The sequence below is a fragment of the Elephantulus edwardii genome, unplaced genomic scaffold, assembly GCF_000299155.1.
Source record: "Elephantulus edwardii isolate Elephantulus edwardi_28Jun2011 unplaced genomic scaffold, EleEdw1.0 scaffold00157, whole genome shotgun sequence".
In the NCBI taxonomy this organism is placed as follows: Eukaryota; Metazoa; Chordata; class Mammalia; order Macroscelidea; family Macroscelididae; genus Elephantulus; species Elephantulus edwardii.
The window spans coordinates 2,744,788-2,758,873 of record NW_006399907.1 but is presented as its reverse complement, the minus strand read 5'-3'; positions in this window follow the sequence as shown (position 1 = coordinate 2,758,873).

Below are 14,086 nucleotides of genomic sequence, written 5' to 3'. Positions count from 1 at the left end.
TAAAATATTTTAATATTTATAATTTCTAGTAAGTGCAATCATTCACTATGGTGAGTTTTGTGGTTTATCAAAAGCACCAACTAGCCATTAAGAAGTTTATCTTTCTTCCCTTGTTGCAGATCATCAAGTAGCAATAACATGATTTTAACTGGTTCCTTTCAGTTAAGAACCACACACTGAGTGGTGGCAAAGCATTTCCTTCTAAGACATGCATGCCAAGTGCACATATATCAGAAGACTGCCTGTGTCTCTCTTCCGCAGCTGTTGGTGGATTTAAACCACTGAAAATGAACAATCTTTGGGTTAGCACCATGACTGCCTATACTGCGAGTGCAGTGGGAAGAAAGCTGGACTGGGGTTCAAAAAAGTTGGGATCCCCCCAACTGAGTGACGAGAAGATGATCTATGCCGTGAGCTAGGATAGAGTGCTGCAATCTGACGGCTTGCTGTGGACCTTTGCTTGTGGATGCAGATGCTCAAAGTTCCCAAGTTGAACAGTGGATTCTTTAGGAAAAGAAACATGCTTGTTCCCACAGAGTACTGGTTTGATAAGGACTGGCAAATCAGAAATTGACTGTCTAAAAGAGGGCATGAGGCATAAAGTAGCTAGCTTACATACTTTCAGAAAAGTAGTTATTAGTGAGATGATTGTAAAGGGGAAAAGCCCCCACAATATAAATGAACAAAATGTAATGTCAAAGAAAGACTGTATAAAGCACAGCAGACATGCATGAAACACACATATATATATATACACATATACAGGTGAATGATAAAAATATTCATTAATATAGGAATAAATCACAAAGAAGTTCGGTCCTAGTAGTATCATTTGCAAAAACTGATTCTTAAAGCACTACTTGTAAAAGTATGCACAGATAATGATTTTTTTTACTTGATTTTAAACAAAAGGCTGAGAAGTGATACAGATAAGACTTTTTAAAAAATTTATACTTGTTTACTTAACAGAGGTCGAATACATTGCTTTTCACACCAGATCTTTTCCTTTTCCAGATAAGCATTTTTAAAGGAGAGTTTGTATGACTTTAATTGATTTTAAAACCCTAAGGTCCAACAAAAAAAAAATTTACTATGTTAAAACAATGAAATCTTGTATCATACAACAGTGAAAATAAAAAGAGTAAAATCAAAGCTAATAATTTAGAAAGTTATTAAAGTAAAAGTACAATGTGGGAAAAGCCGTATATGTAAGCATACAATCTCATTAAAACAAGAATAACATGTAAATTCATGCAAAGAAAAATATGGAAGATAATATTAACATTTTTATGAGGTTTAGCTCTGAGGTAATTGGATTGTTGTTAGTTTTTCATATTAATTCATTCTGCAATGCTTTCATTATCACAATAAGTGTATAGTACTTCTAATAGATTGGAAAGTAGAGATGTATGGAACAACAAATTAAAACTGGTTTTTTAGTCATTTGCAAATGTGGGAAGCTTACTTCTCTTTTTGAGTCACATTTTTTCTGAAAAACAAGAGACAGACTGACAAAAAGTTTTCTTTAGGAAAATTGAAAGAATTTGTATTCAAATTTTGTATATAAACTAGGTGTTGTTATGTGCCATCGTCGCTTGTGACTCATAGCGACTCTAAGTACAAGAGCCCTAAACCCTGCTCTATCCTGTGCCAACCTCACTGTCTCTGACACACCTACTCCCATTACTCTAATCACTGAATTGATACATCTCATCAAGGATAAAATTTTTTTTAAAAGTTTTCTTTAACATCTAACATTCCACATTTGCTTCTCATCTAATTTTAGTTTCTAGCCTTTAAGAATTTCTAAATTTGCAACTACAAGCCCAGAGGCGCACGGTTTGAATCCACCAAATACTCTGCCGGGGAAGGAGGGACAATCTCCCCCTGTACCAGTCAGATCTGATTTGACGGTACAATCACACAAAAATAAGAAAAATAAAATAAAAAAAAATAATTTCTAAATTTGAGCTTCTGTTATATAAATAAGTTGTCCATTATTCCTAATTGTTTTTCAATGTTCAAAATTATTATATTTCAATGAATGACATAGGTAATTGAAATAAAAATTTAGGTTGATTTTTAGGAGCAAATTTATTTATGATCAAAGGAGTTTCAGACGTAATAGAAGTTGCTTTTTTCATATGATTGATTTTCTGATCTCCAAATTCAACATTAAATCAAATCAACACATTATTAGCTATATTTATGGATTATACTTCAACATAAAGAAAACGAAAATCCTCACAATTAGACCAATAACAACATCATGTTGTTATATACCATTGAATCAGAACTGACTCACTGCTGACTCTTCAGCAGGTTTTCAGAGGCTGTAAATTGCACAGGTGGAGAAAGCCTTTCTTTCTCCCACAGAGCATCTGGTGGATTAAAATTGTCTGCCTTTGTGTTTGCTATGGAAGTCCTTAACTACTTGGCCACGAGAGCTCTCTAGCAATACCACCATAATAAAATGAAAAATACTTTCTCCCCTGTCATAAATCTGTGTTGACGTACTGCTGTCAAACTCAAGTTGAACTAATGGTGACTCTCTACTTCTGAGAGTGTAACTCTTCATTGTATACACAACAGTTTGTGGATTTGAACTGCCAACCTTTCAGTTAGCACTCCAACAATCAACTTACCACACCAAACAATCTTTAATATATATCTGTTGCTGTTGTTGAGTACCATTTAGTCAGAACTGACCTACAGCAGACCCTCTAGAGGGTTTTCAAAAGCAGTTACTAGCACTGAAGGAGATTGCCCATTTTTCTCCTGTGTAATATATATGAGAGGTCTAAATAAACATTGCCATCTTACAGTAAAAGAAAAGTCTCTGTCCTTTACTTTTCCCAATGTTCAGATAACTTAAATTTTGTGGTATAAGTAAAAGGAATTCTTTATTACTGTAGGGTGCCACTGAGTTGACTACACAATACATAATGACCCCACTAACCACAGCCTATTTTGAGCTGTCCTAACAACCTCTGGCATGCTCAAATCCATTGTAGTAGTCACTGTGTCAATCTCTCTCTTTGAGGGTCTTCTCTCTCACTGATTCTCCACTTTTCTCAGTATGATGTCTTTTTTCCAAGAACTGGCACTTTCTGACAATATGCCCAAAATACGTGACATAAAGTAGATGAGTCAAAACAGATGCTGGGGAATTCAGTAAAGCAGACATGGATGTTTTGCTTTTTAAGACATTTTCTTCATCACCTGAAGTTATGAAAGAACAGGAATGAACAAGAACAACTATAACTCTGAAATCCAGCTCTCAATGAAAAATGATTGTTTTTCAGGTCTACCTTCTGTGATCCTTTAAAAAAAAGGGTAAGACAGCTAATACTGTGTGTCAATGTGGCTATATCTTCAGGATAATGTAACTAGACTATGTGTTGCAAATTCTAATGTCTGTGATGTTGATAAGGCAGGATTAGAATTTGTTCTGTAAAGATAAAGGAGCTCTGATCGCTTAATAGTAGGTAAGTAGTTACACTGCCAACCCAAAGGCATTCAGTTCAAATTCACTCAGTTCATCTCCTGCTCCTTGGGAGAAAGATGAGCAATCTTTTTCCATGTGGCTTACTATCTCTGCAAACCAGCCAGAAGGTGAGCTATGAGTCAGTTCTGACTCCATAGCACATAACAACTGTACAGATATGATCAGTCTCGGAGGAAAGGGAAGTCTGGCAAAGGTAGAGGAGGGTTTTTTTGTCAGGTGTTTTTTAATACCTGGAGATCTGATTTGTGATCTCCAAACATTATTCAGCAGCCTGTTATACTTGGTCAATTTTGGTCTCCTTAGCTTCTGAAAGCAGCGGTCTCCCACTCTGCGTCCTGAGGATGAACACTGGACTCCTCAGTATCTGAAGGAAGCAGTTTCTAAGGCCCACTCTGCACGATCCTACTCTTTGCTGATGAACTTTGAATTTGGCTGTTTTTGCAGCCTTCAGTCTTGAAGTCCACAGTCAGAGACTCTGCCACCTAATAATAATTTGGACTCATTAGCCTCCCCATTGACTTCTCTCTTGAGGACTGACCTATAGATCCGGGACTTGATGATCTCTTCTCAAGCACATGAGCCATTTTCTTGAAATATCTATCTATTGATCAATCTGTCTATCTGCATATCTGTATATTGTTGCTATGTGCCATCAGGTGAAGTACAACTTATAACAAACCTTTGAACAACAGATCTGAACCTGTTCTATCCTGTGTCGTCCTCATCATCTCTAACACACTTAAACCCATTGCTGCAATCCTTCTTGTCCAGGGTCTTCTTCTCCTTCACTGACACTCCACCTTTCCAAGCATGATGTCCCTCTCCAAGCAACACGCCCAAAGTATGTAAATGAAGTTTTGCCTCCAAGAAGCACCCTGGCTGCACTATCACTAATAGGTATCTGTTGCTCTTGTGGCAGTCTATGGGGTATTCAGTACTCTTCTAAGGTGTTCCTGATGAAAGCTATGGTATTTTAATTGTTTCTCATGCATCTGAAAGTTGGACAATGAATAAGAAGAAAGACCAGTGAAAAATCAGTGCCTTTGAATTGTGGTGTTGGAATATGATATATATATATAATATATCATAGACAACAACATATATAATGTGTGTGTGTGTGTGTGTGTAAATATCATTGGTTTTACTTTTCTAGTGAATCTAGCCTAATCTAATCGTTTTCTAGGAGAAAACGAAACCTTTCTTTTACAGGAATGCCTAGGAAATACGAAGAGACAAAACATCAGATAAGCACTGGAGACTGAAAACCAACTCAAGAACGCTTCCTGACGAAGCAAAGACAAACGGATATGCATCTCTTACACTCGAAGAGTGTAGCTCTAAACAAATAGTTCTTTTCTGGTTGCTTTCTCTATACTTTTACACATCAAGACAAAGACAGAGATTCTCCTTTAAGATATTCATCATTCTCTCAAATAGCTCCAAGACTAAAACCCACCAAATTGCTCTAGCCAAATTTCTAGGTAGAAAAGTCTAGACTTTTTTTGTGTCATTCAGAACAGACCACCAAAGAACATTCCTCTTTGTAAGAGAATCTAAGTTAATCCCACTGCCATTGAATTCACTCATAGTAATCCTTCACCAGGTTTCTGAGGTAGCAAATCTTAACAGGAGGTAAAAAAGATTTTCCATCTTTCTCCCAACAAGTGCTTGTGGACTGGAACTAATGACCTTTCGGTTAATAGCCTGAAACATTATGGGTCTTAATTCTTGTGTTACCTCTTTCACAAAAAAAGGAGGTAGAAGAGGTGGGAAAGTCCCTAGCTTCCAAGACTGTCTTTTCCAAGCCTCCAGCTTATCTCTGGGTTTTCTCCTTGACCAGGGTGAAGATCCTGGTGTGAATACAGCTTTTCAGGTTGATCCTCCCTGGACAATACCTCACATAAGCTGCGAAGAGACCAAGAGATGGAATAACTCTTGTGGATTAAAAAAAAAATCACTCAGTGGAGAAGGGTGTTTTATCTTTCAAACATGAAATGCTATTCTTGTATAAAAAGACTCTAGGAGCACTTGTTTTGGAACAAGAGGTCATAAATGAAATTTCAGAAAGTGAAAAGCACTCTATGTAACCTAGATAATATTAAAGGGATGTCAAGATCACATGGATACAGAAGCAGAAAATCTAAATGGTTAAAATAGAACTTAGATAAAATGTCTCCATAAATAAAAAAGGCAAAGGAGAAAATCTGTGGGATCTACCAAAGGATTCTTTCATTAGATATCAATAGCAATATGTCTTCTCTGTACTGCTATGTATGGGATAAAAGGATTAAAAAGACGTAGGTTTTTCTTGAAGGTGCTCATTGTTCTCTAGCAAAAGCAAAAACAAAATTGTAGGGATAGGGAACAGATCAGTGTTTGTCAGCATTGCCTGTAAAAAGGTATGAAGTGCTCTCAATAGTGATAAAAATTACCAATATCTTGATTGTGGGGTTATATAACTGCATGTGTTTGTCAGAACATGTGGAATATCACAATAACTGTACCACACATAAATTACTCCTTAATTTTAAAATAAAGGAAAATAAATTCAGTATCTTGAGTTCGAAGTAACAAAATGAGTTTTTTTGGAAATAATAATATGATGACTTTGATAGGAAATGACCTTCTTTGGATAATATAACCAAAAGAAGGCTTTTGTGAAGAGGTATTTAACTGTAAGTAAAGTGGGAGAAGAGAGGTTTAACTGAAAGTAATTTGGGAGAAGTAATGGTAGAAAAGGAACTCTACAGCAGAAAAGAGCTTGAAATGTAGTAAGGACGTTCACCAGGTCAGAGGAATCAACTGAAAGGAACAGCAAGCTTTTCCTCCTTATTGTGTATATGCTAAGATAGCGTTACCACCATTCCCATCAGTATAGTGGTTAGTATCCTCATGTCACTCAAGAGAAATGGATATTGAATATACCGTGGACTACTAAGAGAGCAAACAGGCCTGTTCTGGGGAGGGTAAAACCAGGCTGCTCCTTGGAGGCAAGGATCTTGAAGCTCCATCTGACATACTTTGAGCATGTTCCAAGGAGGGACCAGTCCTTGAAGAAGGACATCATACTTGGAAGGATGGAGGGACAGCACAAGAGAGGAAGAGCCTGGATGAGATAGACTGACTCAGTGAATGGGTTATAGGGGTGGGTATGTCAGGGGTAATGAAATTGGCTCAAGATATAGCAGGATTCAGAGCTGTTGTATGTAGGGTCGCTATGAGTTGAAGGTGACTCGACATCACATAACAACAAGAAGGCAATGTTAAGCACTTTGTAGATGACATTTTATTTGAGCTCCACAACAAACCAATTAAGTTGGCTTTTAAATGATTGATTAACTTACCTACCATACCAAACTAAGAAGTGTCAATGTCAGGATTTAAAGTCGTCTCTATTCTTTTTGTACCAATGACTGGATAAAGAATAATTTCTTTTTTCTATTCACTGTTTTAAGTTTCGATTTAAGTTCAGATTGGCATTTAAAATGTTTTATTTCCTAGCACACTGACTGGGTATTTTTCACAATATTGGAGAAACTTCAAATCTCTAGGGTCTTCAAGGACCTCCCTTTGCTAATTTCTGACATAGCTTCAAAGGGAAAAAACCTCTATGAAGGATGTCCTTCCTTCCGGAGAGGAAAAAGCAGAGATGCAGATAATTTTGATTTAGGCTTTCTAAGTTTGTGACTCTGACTTTGCACGTCTTAACCTAAAGAGTTTATTACCAAAACAGAGAGCTGCTCAGGTTTTTAAAAGTACGAAACTTTCTTTTTTGTTTTCTTACCCACCCAACACCCTACAAATACCTCTTCACTGTGCTTTCTGTAAGTTCTTTTTTTTGCATGGTGATGTTTATTTTTTTCTCCTGAGGCCTATATGATCAACTCCAAATTCTCTTCCTTGTAAATCCATCTTTGCATTTCAGTGGGTTAAGTTGAAAAAAGTGTTTTCTCGACTTCTGCAGGAAAGTAATTATGATCAGTTTTAAGGCACAAAATGAGGAACATTGCATATATATCTCTGTTCTTTCAACTCTTTTCCTTTAAGCAGTATCTATATTGTTTTACTCCTTTCCTGTCACCAAAACAAGCCAAGTAGGAATTAAGGATTCAAAAGGGAAAAAAAATTGGACTTGATTTGCCAGTCATTTCTAACAGGTAAGAATTTCGAGAGGAAGGCACAATTTCCATTTAATAAAAAAAATACATGAACATATTTCACCTTTCTGTGCAAAGAACAAACTCACAGATTGATTTCAGAATACTGGGAGGGGGACACGATAGGATCCACAAGGGCTTGGTAATGGATTATTAATGATAATGGGACTAATTCTCATATCTAGGAAATATTTAAAACTGGTATTTATAAATTACAAGCTCAAAAGAAAAGATTAAATATAACCCCACAGCTCTGCCTGGGTCCCTAGAAGTGGATGTTTTTACTACTCATCTTTACTAGAACACTGAGGTAATTTACCTGTGCACAGAAGGGCTTCGTGTTCAAAACTTGTGTGGATTTTAAAATGTTCAGGCTATTCCTAAATTTTTTGCTAATTTCAATTTGCCTTGCCCGTCACAGATCACTGTCAAAAATATTCCATCTTGCATGCATCAAGGCTGGCAGGTCAAGGATTGCTCAACTCTGAAAACGGCAAAGATGTGGGCATTTGAGGATCCTTATGTTGTGCATGTACTGTTTTTCGCTCATTCTGGCTGTGCACAACTTCCAGCTCAAACATATTCCGGAAAACCTTGAACAGAAGCAAATTAGGACAAAAATATTATCATTAGAGTTGGAGGTCCCTCTCGTCCTGCTGCTTGTATGTGCTTCTCTTGGGGGCAAGCGCACCGTCCTCTCTGAAAATGAAGCCATATAATGAATCTGTGTAAAAAGTAGATATGCCACACATCTCAATTTACAGTCAGAAGCTGGCGCAAGGACAGATGGAAGATTAGCATCCATAAGCAGAGCTCTTTGCAGTGTTGATGAGTAATAGAATTTCATTTTATTATGGACTCTCACCTTCACTATCTGCCACTGTGTTATATGGTGATGGTTTTTGGGTTGTTAAGATATTGGAAGTTCAGTATTTAAAATATTGGCAGGGTGGCCAATAGTGCAAAGATTTTAGCAACCCTTCCACACTAAAACTAGGAAGAAAGGCCTCGCAATATACTTCATCAATTAGCCAATGAAAACATTATGGATCACAACAGAATATTGTCCAATACGGGGATAGAACATGAGGCTGCTAAATTGGAAGGTACTTAACAATAGCTTTAACAAGAGACTTAAACATATCAATAATTATGAATATAGCACAGGACTGAACAATGTTTATTCTGTTTTACATAAGGTCAGTGACTCAGACCATGAATCAGACGCAAGAGTCAGTGAGACTGGTTCAGGACAGGGCAGGCTTCAGAGCTGTTGTTGCAGATGACTCAACGGCATATAACAACAACAACTGTCAAGTCAGAACCAATTGTGAGTTTTCAGCGGCAGTAAATCACATGGGAGTAGTATCCTTTCTCCTGCAGAGCAGCTGGTGGATTCGGAGCGCATGTCTTCAGTTTGGAGATGCAACTCCTTACCAATAAGCCACCAGGGCTACTTAAGAGTAATCACAATGGCTCCAGCATGTCGGAGAGCTTAAGAATGGAGCAGGATAGGGCAAGTTTCTGATCTGTTGTTCACAGGGTCACTGTGAATCATGGCCACCTTGACAGCACATAAAATCAACAATAAAGAGCTGTAACAACCAAATGCTTTGCAGAGATCTTGCTTGGATCCTGGTTTTTAAAAATACAGCTCCAAAAGACATTTTTGGAGTGATTTGGGGAAATTAGAATATTGAAAGAATTGAGGATACTGAGCTATATTATGGAATTCTTGCTGATTTTTCCAGCCTTCATAACAATATTGTGGTTAGGCAGAAATAAGACACATATTATCAGAAATGCTTGCTGAAGGAACAAGGATTATGTAGTGTGCTGTCTTTGACCTACTTTCAAATGGCTTGGAAAAAAATTCATGTACACAGAGATAAGGCAAATATGACAAATGGTAATAATTTTTGAATTATGGAGACATCAATTGGGCAAATAATCATTGTGCAAATTCTCTTGAATTTCCTGTTTTTTGAACTTTCTCATAATACAAAGTTTGGACAAAAGCTGCCTACTCCATCAGTTTGACACAACTAAGCTTACTTCTTTGTTTCTTTACTCTTTGCTTTGTTCTAGAAAAAAGTTCCAGGCATTTTCTAATATTTCACTTCTATGCATGTGCACAATGGATTATAATTTAACTATAAATACTTCTCTCCTCCAGTAACTATAGTAGGAAATATTTCTTCCACTCTTTGAAGTTTGGTCTGAAATTTCTGTGTTTCAGACAAACTATTTTTTAGCTGGAAGGAGACAAGATTGCCCTAGGAAAATGGGATAGGCTTTTCACTGAAATATCTGTATGAAGCACTGGCCAAGTCAGTAGGAATAACTGCCCTCTTAGAGCCCTTTACAAATTGCTTTTATATGTGTTATTTCTCTCCTTATGACAAATTTAGGTGGATAAAAGCAGATTATGAGATAAAAAAGATCAATGGTAATTAGTTTTATAAAATACAATGTGTATTAATGTTCATATGGAACACAATGTGAATGAAGCAGTGGGTGAAACACTATGTACATGAATGAAACACAATGTACACAAATTACATATGCAAGCCAGTCTAAAATTTTTTAAAAGCTACAGCCTTCAATACGGACGGATTGAAGCTCAACATTAAGAAAACAAAGATTCTTACCACTGAGCCGACTGGCAGCATTATGCAAGATGGTGAAGATTGAGATTGTTAACAGCTTTCGTTTGCTTGGCTCCACAGTCAACATTCTTGGTACCAGCAGCCAGGGAATCAAGAGACAGATTGCATCTGCTCTAAGGGACCTCTCCAAAGTTCTGAAGAGCAACGATGTCAGTCTGGAGACTAAGGTGTGCTTGATCCAGGCCATAGACTTTGCAATTACTTGCTATGCATCAGAAAGCTGGACAATGAGTTGGGATGAAAGAAGGAGAATTGATGCCTTTGAGTTGTGGTGCTGGAGAAGAGTATTGAGGGTACCATAGACTGCTAGGAGAACAACCCGGTTCATCCTAGAGAGGATGAGACCAGGCTACGCCTTGGAGGCAAGGATTCTACTTTTGACATGTAGCGAGGAGAGACAAGTCCTTGAAGAAGGACATCATGCAGTGGAGGGACAGCACAAGAGAGGAAGACCCTGGATGAGTTGGATTGATTCAATTACTGGGATAATGGGGGTAGGTGTGTCAGAAACAATAAGATTGGCACAGGATAGAGCAGGTTTCAGGGCTATTGTATATAGGGTTGTTATGAGTCACAAGTGACTCTAGGGCACATATCAACAATAATGTCCATAGGGTCATTATGAGTCATAGTCAACTTGATGGCACCTAACAACAGTCAGAGATCTCTCCAAATTATTGAGGAACAACGATGTTAGTTTGAGGACTAGAGGACACCTGATTCCGATAATGGTCTTTTCAATCACCTACTATATACACTTGATAGCTTGACAATAAGGATGGCAGAAGAAAAATTGATGCCTATGAGTTGTGGTGTTGGAGGAGAGTACTGAATAACCTATGGACTGCCAGCCAGAGTGCACTTTGGAAGCAAGGATAGCACATACCTTGAGCACGTTGCTAGGAGAAACTATTCCTTGGTGAAGGACGTCATGCTTGAAAAGGTAGAGGGTTGGCAAAGGTGAGAAAGACACTCAACCAGATGAATTGACATAGTTTCCGCAGCACGGGGCTCAAATGTATCAGCAATTGTGAGGTTGGCAAGAACATGACAGGGTTCAAATCTATTGTTATAGGGTTGATATGACCTTGACAGCACCTAACAAATGACAACAAAAAACTTATATTTATTGGCTTGCACAAGGTAATATGGTTAGTGAGGTTACAGACTTGAACTGTTCTTTGTATTGTTGTTATGTGTTGTTGAGTCATCTGCAACTCATAGTGACCTCTCCAGAGTACTGAAGGGCAACGATGTCAGTCTAGACACTAATGTGTGCCTGATTCAGGACATGGTCTTCACAATTACTTGATATGCATAAAAAAGTTGGATAATGACTAAGGATGATAGAAGAAGAATTGATGCCTTTGAGCTGTGGTGCTGGAGAAGAATATTAAATATACCATGGACTGCTAGGAGAACAAACAGGTTCATCCTAGAGAGGGTGAAACCAGGCTGCTTCTTGAAGGCAAGGATTTTGGAATTCCGTCTCACATACTATGGGCGTGTTGCCAGTTACCAGTCCTTAAAGAGGGACATCATGTTTGGAAGGGTGGAGAGACAGTGCAAAAGAGTAAGATTCTGGATGAGATGGATTGACTCAGTGAGTGGGATAATGGGGATAGGTGTGTCAGAGACAATGAGGTTGGTGCAAGATAGAGCAGAGTTCAGAGCTATTGTATATAGGGTTATTATGAGTCACAAGCGACTTGATGGCACATAATAACAGCAACATATAGGGTTCAGCTGGCCCTGTATAGGAAGGCATTTGTTAGTACATGTGTATGTGCATGTATATAGTGGGCATATTGTTATTGTTGTTACATGCCATTGAGTATGACTCATAGCAATGCTATAAACCACAGTTCTGAACCCTGTTCTATACACATATAAGGGAACTGTGGTGGCCTACTGGTAAGAAGCTACACTGCAATACCAAAGGCTGGTTCAAACGCACCAGCTGCTCTCAGAAGAAGGATGGGCAGTCTCCGAAAACCCACTTGACAGTCAGCTATGAGTTCGTTCTGACTCAACAGCATATAATAACATACACATATATGAATGATATACTTGATGTCATCCCACAATTCAACTGGTCTTCGATTATTAGTGTTTAATGCCTCAAACCTATTATGAGATGATTTTTATTAATTTAAAAATTCCTAATAATCCACCAAGAAGACAAAAATTCTCACCTCTGGGCCAGCTGGCAGCACCATGATAGATGGAAAAGAGATTGAGGTTGTTAACAATCACAGCTTGCTCGGCTCCACAATCAACACTCTTAATATCAGCAGTCAGAAAGTCAAAAGACGAATTGTATTGGGGAAAATCTGCTGTCAGGGACCTCTCTAGAGTGCTGAAAAGCAGTGATGTCAGTCTAGAGATTAAGGTGCACCTAATCCAGACCATGGTCTTTGCAAGCTGGACAATGACTGTGGAGCTGGAGAAGAGTCTTGAATATCACATGTACTGCCAAGAAAGCAAATAGGTCTGTCTTGGAGAGGGTGAGACCAAGTTTCTCCTTGAAGGCTAGGATTTTTGAAGTTCCGTATCACATTCGTTAGGCACACGGCCAGGAGAGACTAGTCCTTGAAGAAAGACATCATGCTTGGAAGGGTAGAGGGACAGTACAGGAGAGGAAGACCCCAGATGAGTTGGACTGATACAGTAACTGGGGAAATGGGGGTTGGTGTGTTGGAATTAGTGAGACTGGCTCAGGATAGGGCAGAATTCAGAGCTATGTTGTACATAGGGTCACAAGTGACTCATTGGCACATAATAATAATCTGTCTGAATTGGTGGGATAGACTCAAGGTCATATTTTGGTTCCTGTGGACTATTAAAAATTTCTTCAGCTTTAATTTAAACTCGCACATATGTAATTGATGGTCTGTTCCACAATCAGCACCTGGTCTAGTTTTGACTGCTAATATTGAGCTGCTTCAACAATTCTTTCCACAAGTGTAGTAAATCTACTTTCTGTGCAGTCCATCAAGTGAGATCCGTGTGTATAGTCACCATTTTTGTTTCTTAAAAAAAGGTATTTGTGATGCTTAAATCAAGTGCAAAAAATTCAATTATTTGTTCTCCAGCCGCAATATAGTCACCAAATCCTTATTTTCTAGCTATCATTCCTTCTTGTTTCTGACGTTTGCATTCCTGTCACCACTTATTATTAATGCATCCTGACTGCATGCTTGATCAATTTTGGATGGCAAAAGTTGGTAGAAATACTCAATTTCCTCCTCTCTGGCTTTAACTGTTGGTCCATGTATTTGTATAATAGTGGTATTAACAGCATTCTTGTACGTAACAACTTCCTTGAATATGCATGGAAAGTATCCCATCCTTCACAGCATTATACTTCAGGCTAGATTTTAAAATGGTCTTTTTAATTAGGAATGCAACACGATTCTTCCTCATTTTTTTATTCCCAGAATAGTAAATCATATGATTATCTGACTGAAAGTGGCCAAGGCTAGTATAGTTCAACTTGGCCTAGTGGCAAGAAGCTGCGCTGCAATCCTAAAGGCACGCTAGGTACATGGGCACCAGCTGCTCCAAAGAAGAAGGATGGGCAATCTCTTCCCATGTGATAACCCACTGTAGAGTCAGCTATGGGTCAGTTCTGATTCAACAGTACACCACCACCACCACCACCACCACCACAATACCTAGTTCAGATTAAACATTGCATGTTCCCATGCTCTATTCACACAACAGCCAGATATAGGTTTTGCACGAGCACA